Source organism: Cervus elaphus, chromosome 14, assembly GCF_910594005.1.
Source record: "Cervus elaphus chromosome 14, mCerEla1.1, whole genome shotgun sequence".
In the NCBI taxonomy this organism is placed as follows: Eukaryota; Metazoa; Chordata; class Mammalia; order Artiodactyla; family Cervidae; genus Cervus; species Cervus elaphus.
The window spans coordinates 71,997,681-72,011,142 of NC_057828.1; the positions used below are offsets into that span (position 1 = coordinate 71,997,681).

The 13,462-nt window shown below is 48.3% G+C and overlaps 1 long non-coding RNA gene across 1 annotated transcript; it reads right to left on the reverse strand.

The window, feature by feature from the left end:
• Positions 1–348: 348 nt before the first annotated feature.
• On the reverse strand, positions 349–13,046 carry LOC122708321. The gene is made up of 3 exons (XR_006345116.1): positions 12,954–13,046; positions 10,325–10,487; positions 349–909 (listed from the first exon to the last, which is right to left on the reverse strand). It is a non-coding gene; the product is annotated as an uncharacterized LOC122708321 (long non-coding RNA).
• Positions 13,047–13,462: the final 416 nt, after the last annotated feature.

Genomic DNA, 13,462 nt, shown 5'->3' on the forward strand with positions numbered 1-13,462 from the left:
TTGAAAACAAGCATTTTTCATACATCATTAGATGGCAAAATTTGACCTCAAGTATCCATATCTATTTATCCCACTTGTAACATTCATACATTTGCTGCAGGAAAATAATGTTTGAGCATGAGGAGCTGCCCAAGACCCCTCTAGGGTGTTTGTATATGTAGGGGCTTCCTAGGTGGCGCTAGTGGTAAAGAACCCGCTTGCCAGTGCAGGAGACATAAGAAATGCGGGTTCGATCCCTGGGTTGGGAAAATCCCCTGGAAGAGGGCCTGAAGTGGTCCAGAACTCTTGCCTGGAGAATCCCATGGACAGTGGAGCCTGGCGGGCTACAGTTCATAGGGTTGCAAAGAGTCAGACATGACTGAAGCGACTTAGCATGCACACTCACACACAGGACACAGAGATGTACAATATTATCTATAAAATCTTTGAAAAGTGAATCTGAGACCCACTTGTCCTCAGGGTTTTGGATACATTCCAGTGTGCTTGGGACATTCTGGTTTACCCTTGTCCTGGTGAAATTTTTAATAGCTCTCCCAGGTTTCACTGTTACAACTGCCCAGTTTAGATGGTAAATGATAGGGTCAACCTGTGGATAGGGGATTGCGAACCCGTACAGACTAAGCTCTCAAAAAATGGCAGTAGAGCTCCTGTAGTGCCTATTGATGTGCAAATATGCTAAAGTGTTTCTTCAAGCAACGTTTCAGTTCCTCATGGCTAAACAATACCTGCCAGCCGTTCTTGGCTCCTTTCTTCATGAATTGGCTTCCACAATGGCGTGGCAATCAGTTTCATTCCAGCACCTCTCAGAGGACAGTCTTGGACGCAGTGAGCACTAAATCAAGGCAGTCTGGTGAATCAGGAGAATGACTAGCATCTTCTGAACCTTGACAGACCTTTCTTTCTTCATCCCTGGCGAAGTTTAAAAAAAAATAGGTCTAGAGTTGACTGTGCAGCAGCATTCCACAGGCAAGATACCCTCTTCCCACAGTAAAGATGTAAGGAGAACAGCTGGGAAGAAAGGCCTTTTCTTGATTTCGTTTAATTGTTCTCTGGGTCTCCCGGCCAGGATCTTGACTGTGAGCAGGGCCAGCCCTGGACGAAGCTGTAGAAGGCCCTTCTTGTTTCCTTCCGCCCACTCCCTCAGTATCCATGTATCCTCTTAGTCTTCCCCATTGCAAGGACTGGACCCCAACTTGGCTGGTCTTTGCTTTTGTCTGGGATGTGCGTGTGAAGAGAGAATGCTGAGGCCAGCCCCGGGTCAGTGACTTGGGAGTCTGGCACCAGGCCGAGGAATCTGTATTTGAACTGTTCCCCTGGTGATTCTGAAGAGCGGTCCGGCTTAAGAAACACAGGCAGAGTGCAATGAGCAAGGACTTTGGAATCAGACAAAGCCGAGTTCAAATTTAACTGCTTCCGCTGTGGCCTGGGGCCCTACCTAAGCTTCTCTGAGTCTCAGTCTGCCCATCTGTAAAATGTGAAACTTCAGGAAAATAATGTACTTCGAATTTGAAAGATGTTTCTTAGTTGAAAGTCTATTCTCAAATATAAAATCAGACACTCCCCAGGCAGCTCATGAACACAAAGGGAGAATCAAGGATTCAATAACCTCATCATTGCTACAAAAGAATAGGCTTATGCCTACCTCCCACCCTATCCTCTGACCCGCTCCCATCCAGGAGAGCACGGATGAGCTCATGACCTCAATAATTTTGTCTAGGCTTGGCAGGTAGTATGCCATCAACAAATATTTGCCAATTGTCTGCTTGATTTTATGTATTGGCCTTCCCAGTTTCCTCTAAAGTCTTTAAGAATCTAGTTCTTGGGACTTCCGCCGGTGGTCCAGTGGTTGAGAATCTCCTTTGCAATGCAGGGGACTCGGGTTTGATCCCGGGTCAAGGAACTAAGGCCCCACATGCCGCAACCAGAGAGTCTGTGGGCTGCAACAAAAGATGCCATGTGCTACATCCAAGACCTGGCACAGTTGAATAATAAACAGACAAGAATAATAATAAGCAAAGAGTTGAATAATAATAAACAAACAAAACAAGAATCTTGTTCTTGGTTGTGGGAGAGACATGGCAGGAGAGAGGTGAGCTGTGGGATTAGGCAATATTTTAGAGTTGGATTTTTGTTGTTTCTTCAGAACTTGTGGCAGTATGGCTTAATGAGAGAGAAGAGCCTTTAGAGCCTGATGGATTGGGCTTCAGATCTTACCTTCCCCATGCTCTTAGGACAAACTAAGCTCTCAGTGGATTAACACAGTGAATGTTTACCTCACCCAAGTCAGAGGGCAGGGTGAGGGGTGCTCTGCTCCATGTAGTCACTCAGGGAGCAAGTTCCTCCCATTTTCACAGCTTCCCAGTGCCCTGGGTCATCCAGATAGTGATGGGAAAAGGCATGATAGACCAAGGACCAGAAGTGGCAAAATCATTTCTGTCCCCTATTTCACTGGCCAGAATTCAGTGATGTGGTTAGCCTAATTGCAAGATGACCAAGGAAAATAGTTTAAGACATACCTAGAAAGAAAAAGAGAAAATGGATACTCACAAGCAGTAGAAAGTTCTGCCAAAACCATTCATCAGCTGTGTGACCTTAGGCAAATGCCTTGAACTCTTAGCCTTAGTTTCTTCATCTGTACAATGGGAGTGATACATGTCCACTGGGACAGTTGAAGACTTAAAAGATGCACAGAACATGCTTGATACACAGTGTACCCTTCTCTTTTAAATATATTGAAGAGCATGTTTTCTTTTCTCTGAGTAACCCCAAATACTGAATGGTTGAAAGCTGGCCTTCAGCACACTTCCTACCTAGTTAGGAGCAGACAGAGAACACAGCTCCTCTCTCCTGGAGTGGAGGGTTCAGTTTGGGTTACCTCCTTTCAGGGAAGCAGTGAGGTGGTTCCTGAATCTTGGGGAAGTTTGTTTTAAAATCTTTTCAGAACATGTGTTAAGAGTTTGCTGGAGTATTACCTTCACAACCAGAAGCATCTGTGCTCTAGTTACCTGGAGGAAAGAACCAGAAGAAAATGACCTCTATGGCAGCATCAAACAGTTATGTTAATATACGGGAAAACATTCTCATGAAGCTTAGTAGACTGGTGGAAAGATTTTAATCTTCAAGAAGACGTCAGTCTCTCCCTTTTGGAGTTACTCAGCACATCCCAGCCTGGGGCAGAAGAGTGGGAGCTGTTGCTTCTGGGGCCACTCTCTTCTCTCCTGTCTTTCTTGGAGGGGTCTCCCTCTCCCTGCAAATGAGGCACCTAAGGGTTTGTGCTTGAGTTGACCTATCCCAGAGCTATCCTCTGAAGCCCTTTTTTATAGGAACGTCCAGACTGCTGCCTAACCCCCTTGGCCAGATTCCAGAACATTCTGTTCACTTGACCAGCCATACCCAACGAGGACAAGTAGAAGAGGGTCAACGTAGGAGATGCAAAAAGAGAGGAGGATATCAGAGTGCTGTCAGGGGGAGTGGGATGTAAATAATACCTCATTTCAAAGATGCTGTAATGCCCTGGGTGCCCTGCCCTCCAGCATCAAGTGGCTTTGGCAGGGCATGGGGCTGAACCAGAGCTTGCAGCCAAGAGAGGAGAAGTGGGGAAGGCTTGGCAGCTAGATGCTTTCTCTTCCACTGACTTTTGCTGGGTCACTTAGTAATGACATAGAACCAGACTGCTCCTTCCTCCGAATGACTTCCAGCCGCACCCCTCCCCAAACCCCAACTTAGGACACTCTATTTTTAAATTTCTCTTGGGAAGTAGATTCCAAAATTTCCCTACAGTCTTCTCGTCTTCTTGTCAGGGAGCCACTGATTTCCAGTAAACCACATAGCTTTTTATATTCATTTGCATTTGGTTTGCATATATTAGCATGCCACCAAAAGCAACCCAGGGAATTAAACGCAGAAGGACTCCCACTCTGGAGTGGAGGAGGGCAAAGGCAGCCACCTCCCCTGAGAGAGCGCAGCAGCCCTGCCTTGTAGTGGGAATTCCTGTCATCCCTCAGGTCTGCAGATCCTCATCTTAGGCCCACTGAAAGATCTATCAGTGTTTTTCTTGTTTCCTGGACCTTGAAGCTTCATCCTCAAATGTATTGGGGTCCAAGGGAGGGGATTCAAGTCACGTTAAGGGGGTGGCTGGCCAGTGGGAGGAGGGATTCTCAGATATGAGTCAAGGCAGAAGGGAACAAAGCTGGAGGCAGGACTTGGGAGCAGAGAGACAAAGCTTCTCAGTGGAGTTGGAGCCAGCCCACGGGGAGGGGATGAAGAGGAGAGGAAGAAGGAGCAAGAGCGGGTGAGTGAGTGGCAAGTACTGCCTGGCCAGTCAGAATGGTGCACAGCGGACATTTGTTATCTAGCAAGTGAATGGTCCTAAGAGCATGTGGCTGAGTGGCTTTCCCAAGGGCCATTTCCCTCCTATCTTGCTAGAAAGGTGTTCAGTTCGTTTCAGTCGCTCAGTCGTGCCCGATTCTTTGCCACCCCATGGACTGCAGCACGCCAGGCCTCCCTGTCCATCACCAACTCTTGGAGCTTACTCAAACTCATGTCCATTGAGTCAGTGATGCCATCCAACCATCTCATCCTCTGTTGTCCACTTCTCCCGCCTTCAATCTTTCCCAGCATCAGGGTGTTTTCCAACCAGTCAGTTCTTCACATCAGGTGGCCAAAATATTGGAGTTTCAGCTTCAGCATCAGTCCTTCCAATGGATATTCAGGACTAATTTCCTTTAGGATTGGCTGGTTTGATCTCCTTGCAGTTCAAGGGACTCTCAAGAGTCTTCTCATTTGACTGGGGTTTCTTGTTGGGGTCTGGAAAGCCATCCCTTGAGTGTCTGAAGTGTCACAGCCTGAATATGCAGATGACAGCAGGACAGGACTTTGGGTTGTTTTTCTAGAAGAAGGAACATGCTACCCCACCCACTCACTTCCCCAGTGGCCCCAACACTCCTGAGCCCGAGTGAAGGGTGCTGCCTGTGGCAGAGGAATGAAGGAGATGAAGTGTCCCCAAAGCCCGGGGGAGGCTGGTCCCTGGTGTAGTACCCACGGTTCTAAGCACCATGGATGGTTCTAAGCCACAAAGCTCATTGACTGCTGGCTCTAGGCTGGCCACTCCACAGTGGAGGGTCTGGTAGCTTCTAAGGCCATACAGTCCATGGAGTTAGCCCATGGTGGAGTCCAGAATCAGACCCCTGGGAACTTAAGCCTGGCTCCACCTCTGGGGGTCTTGGGTAAGTTATTTGAACCCATCTGTGCTTCAGTTTCTTCATCTGAAGAATGGGAATAATACTGCCTACTTCATAGAGTTGTGGATAAAGAACTAAACACAATAATCCCCAGGGTCCTTCAAACAGCAGCTGCCTTAGAGGAAGCACTCAATCGATCCTACCATTATTATCTGTGGAAGCCCCAAGTAAGACACAACGAGAAAGATTGCAGAACTTGGAGGGAAACATGGAGTGGGTTCCCAATTTCTTGGCCCTATGCCCAGGGCAGCAGCTGCTCCTAAAAGTTCTGCCCAGCCACAGCAGCAGACTGTGTGGATGCGGGCCAGGCACGGGCTCTGGTCAACCACGGGCTTGGAAATGACACTGTTAGCTGACGGTGTTTCCCTTTTTTTTCTCTCTCCAGGAGGTGGGTGTGGAGGAAAGGAAACTGTTCCTTTATTTGTTTGGCAGGAAGGAGACATGGACTGGAGAAAGGGACCCCAGCAAAAAAGAAAGACACGGGATCCTCCATGACTTGTGTCTGCCACTCTTAGTAGAGGGCCCCTGGGGAGGGTCTGGCATCACAGGCAGACACCACAATATTAGTGGTATCTCTCCATGTCCTGGGCTTCCCATCAGTGAGAGTTGGCAGAGAGCTGCTGGGAGGAGGGATGAAGGGACTATGGAAGGTCATCGTTGTGCTTGGATGCAGGTTAAAATAATGAATGATTTTAAAATGTAGTGATGGAGAAGACTCTTGAGAGTCCCTTGGACAACGAGGAGGTCAAACCAATCCATCCTAAAGAAAATCAGCCCGGAATATTCACTGAAAGGACTGATGCTGAAGCTGAAGCTCTAATACTTTGGCCACCTGATTGCAAAGAGCTGAATCGTTGGAAAAGACCCTGATGCTGGGAAAGATTGAAGGCGGGAAGAGAAGGGGACAACAAAGGATGAGATGGTTAGATGGCATCACCAACTCAATGGACATGAGTTTGAGCAACCTCTGGTAGCTGGTGATGGACAGGGAAGCCTGGCATGCTGCAAAGAGTTGGACATGACTGGGTGACTGAACAACAACAATAAATGAATGGACTGGTGACTGTAAATCTTTATAACAAACATTTCTGGAGCCCTTCATATGAACCAAACTCTGTGCTGTACCTGGGAACCCAGAAATGGTAAGACTGGCCACTCCCCTAAAGGAGGTTACAGGCTGTACCAATTAAAAGAATTAGTTTAATCCCTTCTTCTCAATGGGCTTTCCTGGTGGCTCAGACATTAAAGAATCTACCTGGAATGTGGAAAACCCGGGTTCAACTCCTGAGTTGGGAAGATCCCCTGGAGAAGGAAATGCAACCCACTCCAGTACTCTTGCCTGGAGAATTCCATGGATGGCGGAGCGCGGCAGGCTACAGTCCATGGGGTTGCAAAGAGTCAGACACGACTGAGCGACTGACACTTTTTCTTGACAGAATACTGCACAGATACGATTTCTCCCTCCGTTCCAGGCACACAGATGGTCTTGGGGGTGACTCACTGTTGACCTAAAGTGACTTAGGTCATTAGGTGTTGCCTAAGGTGACTTCCCTGACAGCACACCCATTATCACTCTCAGTTTCTCACCGACTCACAGACCTGCTCACTGTGGCCAAAAGCACTGGACTGGTGGGTTACAAAAAGTCCCTAGCTGGCTGTTCTCCGTGTCATTACTAGTCAGAACCCAGAGCAGTGTGCCAGCCCCTTTTTTTCCCCAGTTCTTGCTCTTCTCTCAATGTCCAGCTGCTAATATGCTATGGGATGTCTGGTGGTCCTGCCTGGGATCCCTACTCCAGGCCCCAGACTCCTCTTGTTTGGAGTGAACAGAGGAAATTGACTTTAATGTAACAGAGTTTTTATCTCTAGGGCCTGGCCTTAAGAATTGTGTCTTCTTGTTTTATGTCACTTCTGGTTTATCCTCGGCCTGACTTCAGTCATCGTCAGCCTAAGTTAGATCCCAGGTGCCTAGAAAATTTCAAAACGGGCTGCTAGTTTATTCTTGATTCAGGGAATTCTTGGACTTTGGGATCGAAAGGAGCTACTTATGTCGGGAATACAAGGTGGTGGTTGGAGGGAGGCTGGTTGTGTGAATCCCAACTTGCAGTATCTGTGATCCCCCCTTCCCCATTCATCTCTAGAGACTGAGACCCAGGCCAGGGCTGGGACAGATCTCTCTGGGCACAGAAATCTGCCAGCATTGATTTCACTCCTGAACCAAGAGGCCTTACATTGTGATGGTAAGGCACTGAACCTGAAACAGAAACCAGTGACTTTAGTTTCAGGAAGTCCGAAATGGAAAGCAAGTGTTGACATTCTTTGAGACCCACTGTAGGCTATCTTTTGTGCTGTGCTAGCCAGAACTCCACTATTTACTTGAAGTTGGATCTTGGGAAAGTCCCTTTCCTTTCTAGGCCTCAACTTCCTCATCTGTAAAGTGCACATGGGATTAGGCAAGATCCTTCTGGGCTTGACCTGCTGTGGTTCTAGGTGTTCCAGTAATCTGTCCCTCAGAGGTCAAAGAGCTTGAAGGTATGTGAAGAGAGATAGGGAGGAAGGGACTAAGAAAGGTCCAGCAGGAGTCCTTGTGAGTTTCATTAACTGAAAGGGGAAAGGAAGAGAGGGGAGTAAGACAATAACGTGAAAATGGGGCAGGGGGAAGAGCATAAAAGAAGGGGATAGGTGGTCTCACCACAGTTACCTCAGGGCTCCTCAGGCAGGATGTGCCTGAGGAGCAGGTTTACATTGTTAGGATGGGCGTGGGGTGGGAGTGGCAAACTCTAATTTCCAAAGAGGGCCATGGTGATATTGCCACCCTCATGTTCTTTTTCACTGTGAGCTTCCAATTTCCCTGTCAAGAGGTGGAGTCTAGTTGCTCTCCCTTTAAATCTGGCCTGGCCTTATGACTTGGTTGTAACCACAGAATGCAGTAGAAGTTAGGCTGGGTGACTTCTGAGGCTCATTCAGAAGTAGCTTCCACTTGGTTATCTTGGGCACTTGATCTGAGGGAAGCCATCTGACTACCTGAGACCATCATGCTGGAGAGGCCACATGTAGGCATTCCCATTGACCAGTTCCAGCTGAATCCCACCTTCTAGCATATTCCTCAAGTCACCAGACTTGTGAGTGGTGCTACCTTTGATTCTCCAGGCCAGACTACTTGTCAACCTCGCTTGATACCACAAGGAGTGGGAGATTCACCCTGCTGAGCCCTGCCCATATTCCTCATGTAGAAGAATCTATGAGATATAAGAAAATGACTGTTGTTTCAAGCCACAAAGATTTGGGGTAGTTTGTTATAAGGCAAAAGGTACTAGAATGAGATGATAGGAGATGTTTAAAAATGCAAACTCCCGGACTTCCTGGTGGTCCAGTGGTTAAGAATCCACCTGCCAACACATGGGACATAGGGTCAATCCCTGGTCCGGGAAGATGCCACATGCCATGGAGCAACTATTGAGCCTGCACTCCAGAGCCTGCATACTGCAACTTCTGAGCCCACGAGTCACAGCTACTGAAGCCCGTGCACCCTAGAGCCTGTGCTCTGCAACAAGGGAAGCCACCACAGTGAGAAGACTAGCTGCACCACAGTGAAGAGTAGCCCTGCTCGCTGCAACTAGAGAAAGCCCGCAAGCGGCAATGAAGACCCAGCGCAGCCAAATGTAAATAAATAGATAATAAATAAACTCCCTCAAAATGAAAAACCCTTTGACATGTTTATACAAGACTTTTAAGAGTCCAGAGATGTGTGAAATTTCAAAATTAATTTGTAAACCAACTTTGAATTTTGCCTATTAAGGACATTACAACAAAACTACCATTTTCTGTAAGTCACCATATTATATATTTTTAAGTATATTTTTATCATGAAAAAGGGAGAAAAGGCATTATATCCCACCTGAATGCCTAAAATGAAAGCAAAAAAAAGTATCCAATATTGGCAAAGATATGGAACAACCAGGATTTTCATACATTTCTGGTGGAAATTGTTATTTTCACAGTCATTTTGGAAGGAAAATAGCTTGGCAGTATAATCAAAAGCTGAACGTATGCATATATTCAATGCTGCTCCTAAGTTTATGCCCAACGGAAGTTTATATTTTTACCAAAAGATCTGTATATAAATGTTCATAGTAGCACTATTTTCAATAGCTCGAAACTGATCATAACTCAAATCAACACAGAAATAGTGAATTATGGTCACACAATGGAATACTGTATAGCAGCGAAAATAAATGGATGATTGCCAGCAAAGTCATGGACAAACCTCATAAATGTGATGTTAAGGGAAGGAAACTAGGACCAAAGAGTACATAGTATATGATTCCACTTATGTAAAGTTGAAAAGCAAATGACACTCATCTACAGTGTTAGAAGCTAGGGTAGTGGTTACCCTTGAGTGACTGCAAGGTAGCATGTCCAGGGTTAGGGAGATGCTCTGATTCTTCACCAGGTGCTAGTTTCATGGGATTGTTCATCTATGAAGCCTCATCCAGTGGAATGCTTACAATGACACACTTTTTTGTATGAATGTTATAAATTGATCCTTGAACAATATGGGTTAGGAATCCCACTCTCCATTTCCAGGTGAAAATCCACATATAACTTTACAGTCAGCCCTCTGAATCCACAGTTACTTATCTGCAGGTTCAACCAACTGTGGATCGTGTTGTACTATAGTATGTATTCAGTAAAAAATTGAGTTCACCCGGGCAATTCAAACTCATGTTGTGTAAAGCTCAACTGCACTTCAAAATAAAATGTTAAAAAACAAGGAGGCAGGACATGATCTCAAAGCAAAGGATAGATCTCCAAAAAGCTAATTTAGCTTTATAAGAAGTTTTATGAGAAGCACTGTATTTGTTCCTGTTTCTTTAATTTCTCCTTGAACCAGCATCTATTGTGTTATGGCAGGGTCCTAGGAATGTGACAGTGTCAGTAGGAAGAGGGAAGAGGGGTGACATGGTGAACATCATTTGAAGCTGCGGGGAGCAGGCGAACTCTCAGGGAAGGTACGTCTCAGCAGCTCCTGGCTGTTGCACTCACACTCCACACTCAAGCTGCATCACTTACACGTGTGTGCTTACCTAGAAAGATGTCTCCCAGCCTTTCACAGGCCATGGCTTGTGTAGAAGATGACAACATTGGAATGGCACACCGGGGTAGCAGGTGGGGCTCCTGGCAGCCAAAGCCAACTGGCCTGGTCCTCCACGTGCTCCCAGGAGGAGGGGTATCAATACCTCGGCACACCTGCGGGCGGGTAACATCCTCTAGAGAGTGTGTGGGGAGCCATTGGCTTCCATTATTCATTTCACATGCTCTGAACTGGCAAAGGGGGAGATCTGGGCTTCCCTGGCCCTTCTGCTCCTGGAGAAACCAGATCTGCACAGCCCTCACCCCTGGACTTCAGGTCCTATTTGCAGTAATGAATATCATGGGGTTCAGAGGGGTGGAGCAACATTCTGGGTTCTCCTTTATGTTGTGACCTCACTTCTATTCCCAGCCTCATTTCCCACTGCACCCTCATCCCACATCTCACTCTCTATCCCAAGCACATCACACCCTGGGCACACTGTATTTGTCTGTCATCTGTGAACATCTCCTTAGTCCTCCTCTCTCAGTTCAGTTCAATCACTCAGTCATGTCCGACTCTTTCTGACCCCATGGACTGCAGCATGCTAGGCTTCCCTGTCCATCACCAACTCCCAGAGCCTACTCAAATTCATGTCATCATGTCGGTGAGGCCATCCAACCATCTTATCCTCTGTCATCCCCTTCTCCTCCCGCCTTCAATCTTTTCCAGCATCAGGGTCTTTTCCAATGAGTCAGTTCTTCACATCAGGTAGCCAAAGTATTAGAATTTCAGCTTCAGGACTGATTTCCTTTAGGATTCTCTCTCTCCATCATACTATTCTCTCCACCAGTGTGCTCAGCCTGTCATCTCTCTGGAAAGTCCTCCCCTTCTCTATGAAGCCTCTTTCTTTCACTCTTTTTTTTTTTTTTAGTTTTTACTGGAGTACAGTTGCCCTGATGCTGGGAAAGATGGAAGGCAGGAGGAGAAGGGGACGAGAGAGGATGAGATGGTTGGATGGAATCACCGACTTGATGGATGTGAGTTTGAGCAAGCTCCGGGAGTTGGTGATGGACAGGGAAGCCTGGCATGCTGCAGTCTGTGGGGTGGCAAAGAGTTGGACACGACTGAGCGACTGAACTGATGCTTGCTTTACAATGTCGTGTTAGTTTCAGCTGTACAGCGCAGTGAATCACCTATGCCTGTACACATGTCCCCTCTTTTCTGGATGTCCTTCCCCTTTAGGTCGCCACAGAACATTGAGTAGAGGTCCCTGTGCTATACAGTAGGTTCTCACAAAGCCTCGTTCTATCCATTGGGGTCCCTACCATGCTGTGATTTGTGTTTATAAGTGTGTGTGTGTGTGTGTTTGTGAATATCCTTGTAGTCTCTGATTTCCTGTCTTGCCCACAGTAGGTGATCAACAATCACTTCTCAAATGACACAGACACTAACTCCAGCCCTGTTTTTGGTGGTCACTCATCGTCCCCATGACGATGAGTCCAAACTCCCAGCCTCTCGGATCTGTCTTTCAGCCATTTCACACTCTGCCCCTCCACTGGGCTTCCCGGGTAGCTCAGCTGGTAAAGAATCCGCCTGCACTGTAGGAGACCCCGGGTTGTTCCTGGGTCAGGAAGATCCCCTGAAGAAGGGATAGGCTACCCACTCCAGTATTCTTGGGCTTCCCTGGTGGCTCAGAGGGTAAGGAATCCGCCTGCAGTGTGGGAGACCTGGGTTCGATCCTTGGGTCGGGAAGATTCCCTGGAGAAAGGGAATGGCAATCCACTCCAGTATTCTTGCCTGGAGAATCCTATGGACAGAGGAGCCTGGCGGGCTACAGTCCATGGGGTCGCACAGAGTCGGACACGACTGAGTGACCAAGTACACAGCACAGCCCCGCCCCGCCCACTGCCGGGGGCCTGGAGACGTGGCCCCTGGATGAGACACACCTTCATTGCCCAGGCCCCCTCACCTCCCCTGCTCGCAGCTCGGGGCTTGGCATTAGGCTCATTGTGGTGTACAAAGGGTAATGGTCCCAGTGACTCAACCTCAGTCCCCGCTCCCCTGTTCAAGAACCAGCCTGCAGTACCAGCATGTGGCCACAAGGGGCTCTCTGGAGGTGCCTCTTTGCCCAGGGGAGGAGGTCACTGGTGGGCAGCTCTGCCCTGATGAAGGCCTGGGGGGTCTCCCCGCTCCAGGGTCTCCAAGGGCTGAAGCCCCACCATCCCTCTTGGCGGCCTCATCCTGATGTTTTACCTGCAGCCATCTGGAAGCTGTTGTTTTTATCTTAACCCAGTACTCCTTGCTTTCCCGTGAGCCTCTCTTCTGGGCACCCCCTCTACTGATCGCAGCCACAGGGGGAAGTCACCTCCACTTTTGTAGTTCCTCTTCCTTTAAATGAGGGCCAGACCTACACCATGAGCTCCCTGTCTTTCAGGATGTGGGCTAGGAAATTGTCCCGTTCCGTCTCTTCAACACCTCCCACCTGTCTGCTTCTGCCCACACTGCCCGCTTCTGCCCCCCAAGTCTGGGGCTCCCTGACTCGGGCCAGGATGAATTCAGTGGCTTTCTGGAGGATTTCCTGTCTCCAGACTCCCCCTGCCCATCCGCTTTCCACCCTGGAGCCAGAGAGATCTAACTCTCACCAGGCACTGCTTTTCAATGGTCCCGCAAGTCCCGGCCACTCAGATAGTACCCCAGGGCTCCCCAAGACCCAGCTGCCCGATTCTCCAGCCTCACCGCCCTCCTCTCTCGCCCTCCAACAAGCTGCACTGAAATACTTGCCGTTGCTCAACACATGTGACGTTTTAAGCCTTTGTACTTTGCCCGCAATCTTTCCTGTGGCCTGATGGTCTACCCACCTCTCTCTGCCAGCCTCCCCCACCTTCACCTTTGCTCCTCATCCTTCTTCCACCTGGCAGAGCCCTGTTCATCCTCAAAGCTGCCAGTGCTCCTAAGCCCCAGCTCCTTCCTGTGCCCCAGCACCCCTCCTCTGAGTAGATCCTGTCCCCCAAACACACATCTCTCCTCGTGCCTGTCTCTCAGAGTCGTGATAATTCCTTGTAGCTTATCCGGCCTCCTTCCCCGTCTCTGGACCTCCCTATGGGACCCGGGGTGGCACGCTGCCTGAAAGCTGTTGCACCTAGGTAGCTGA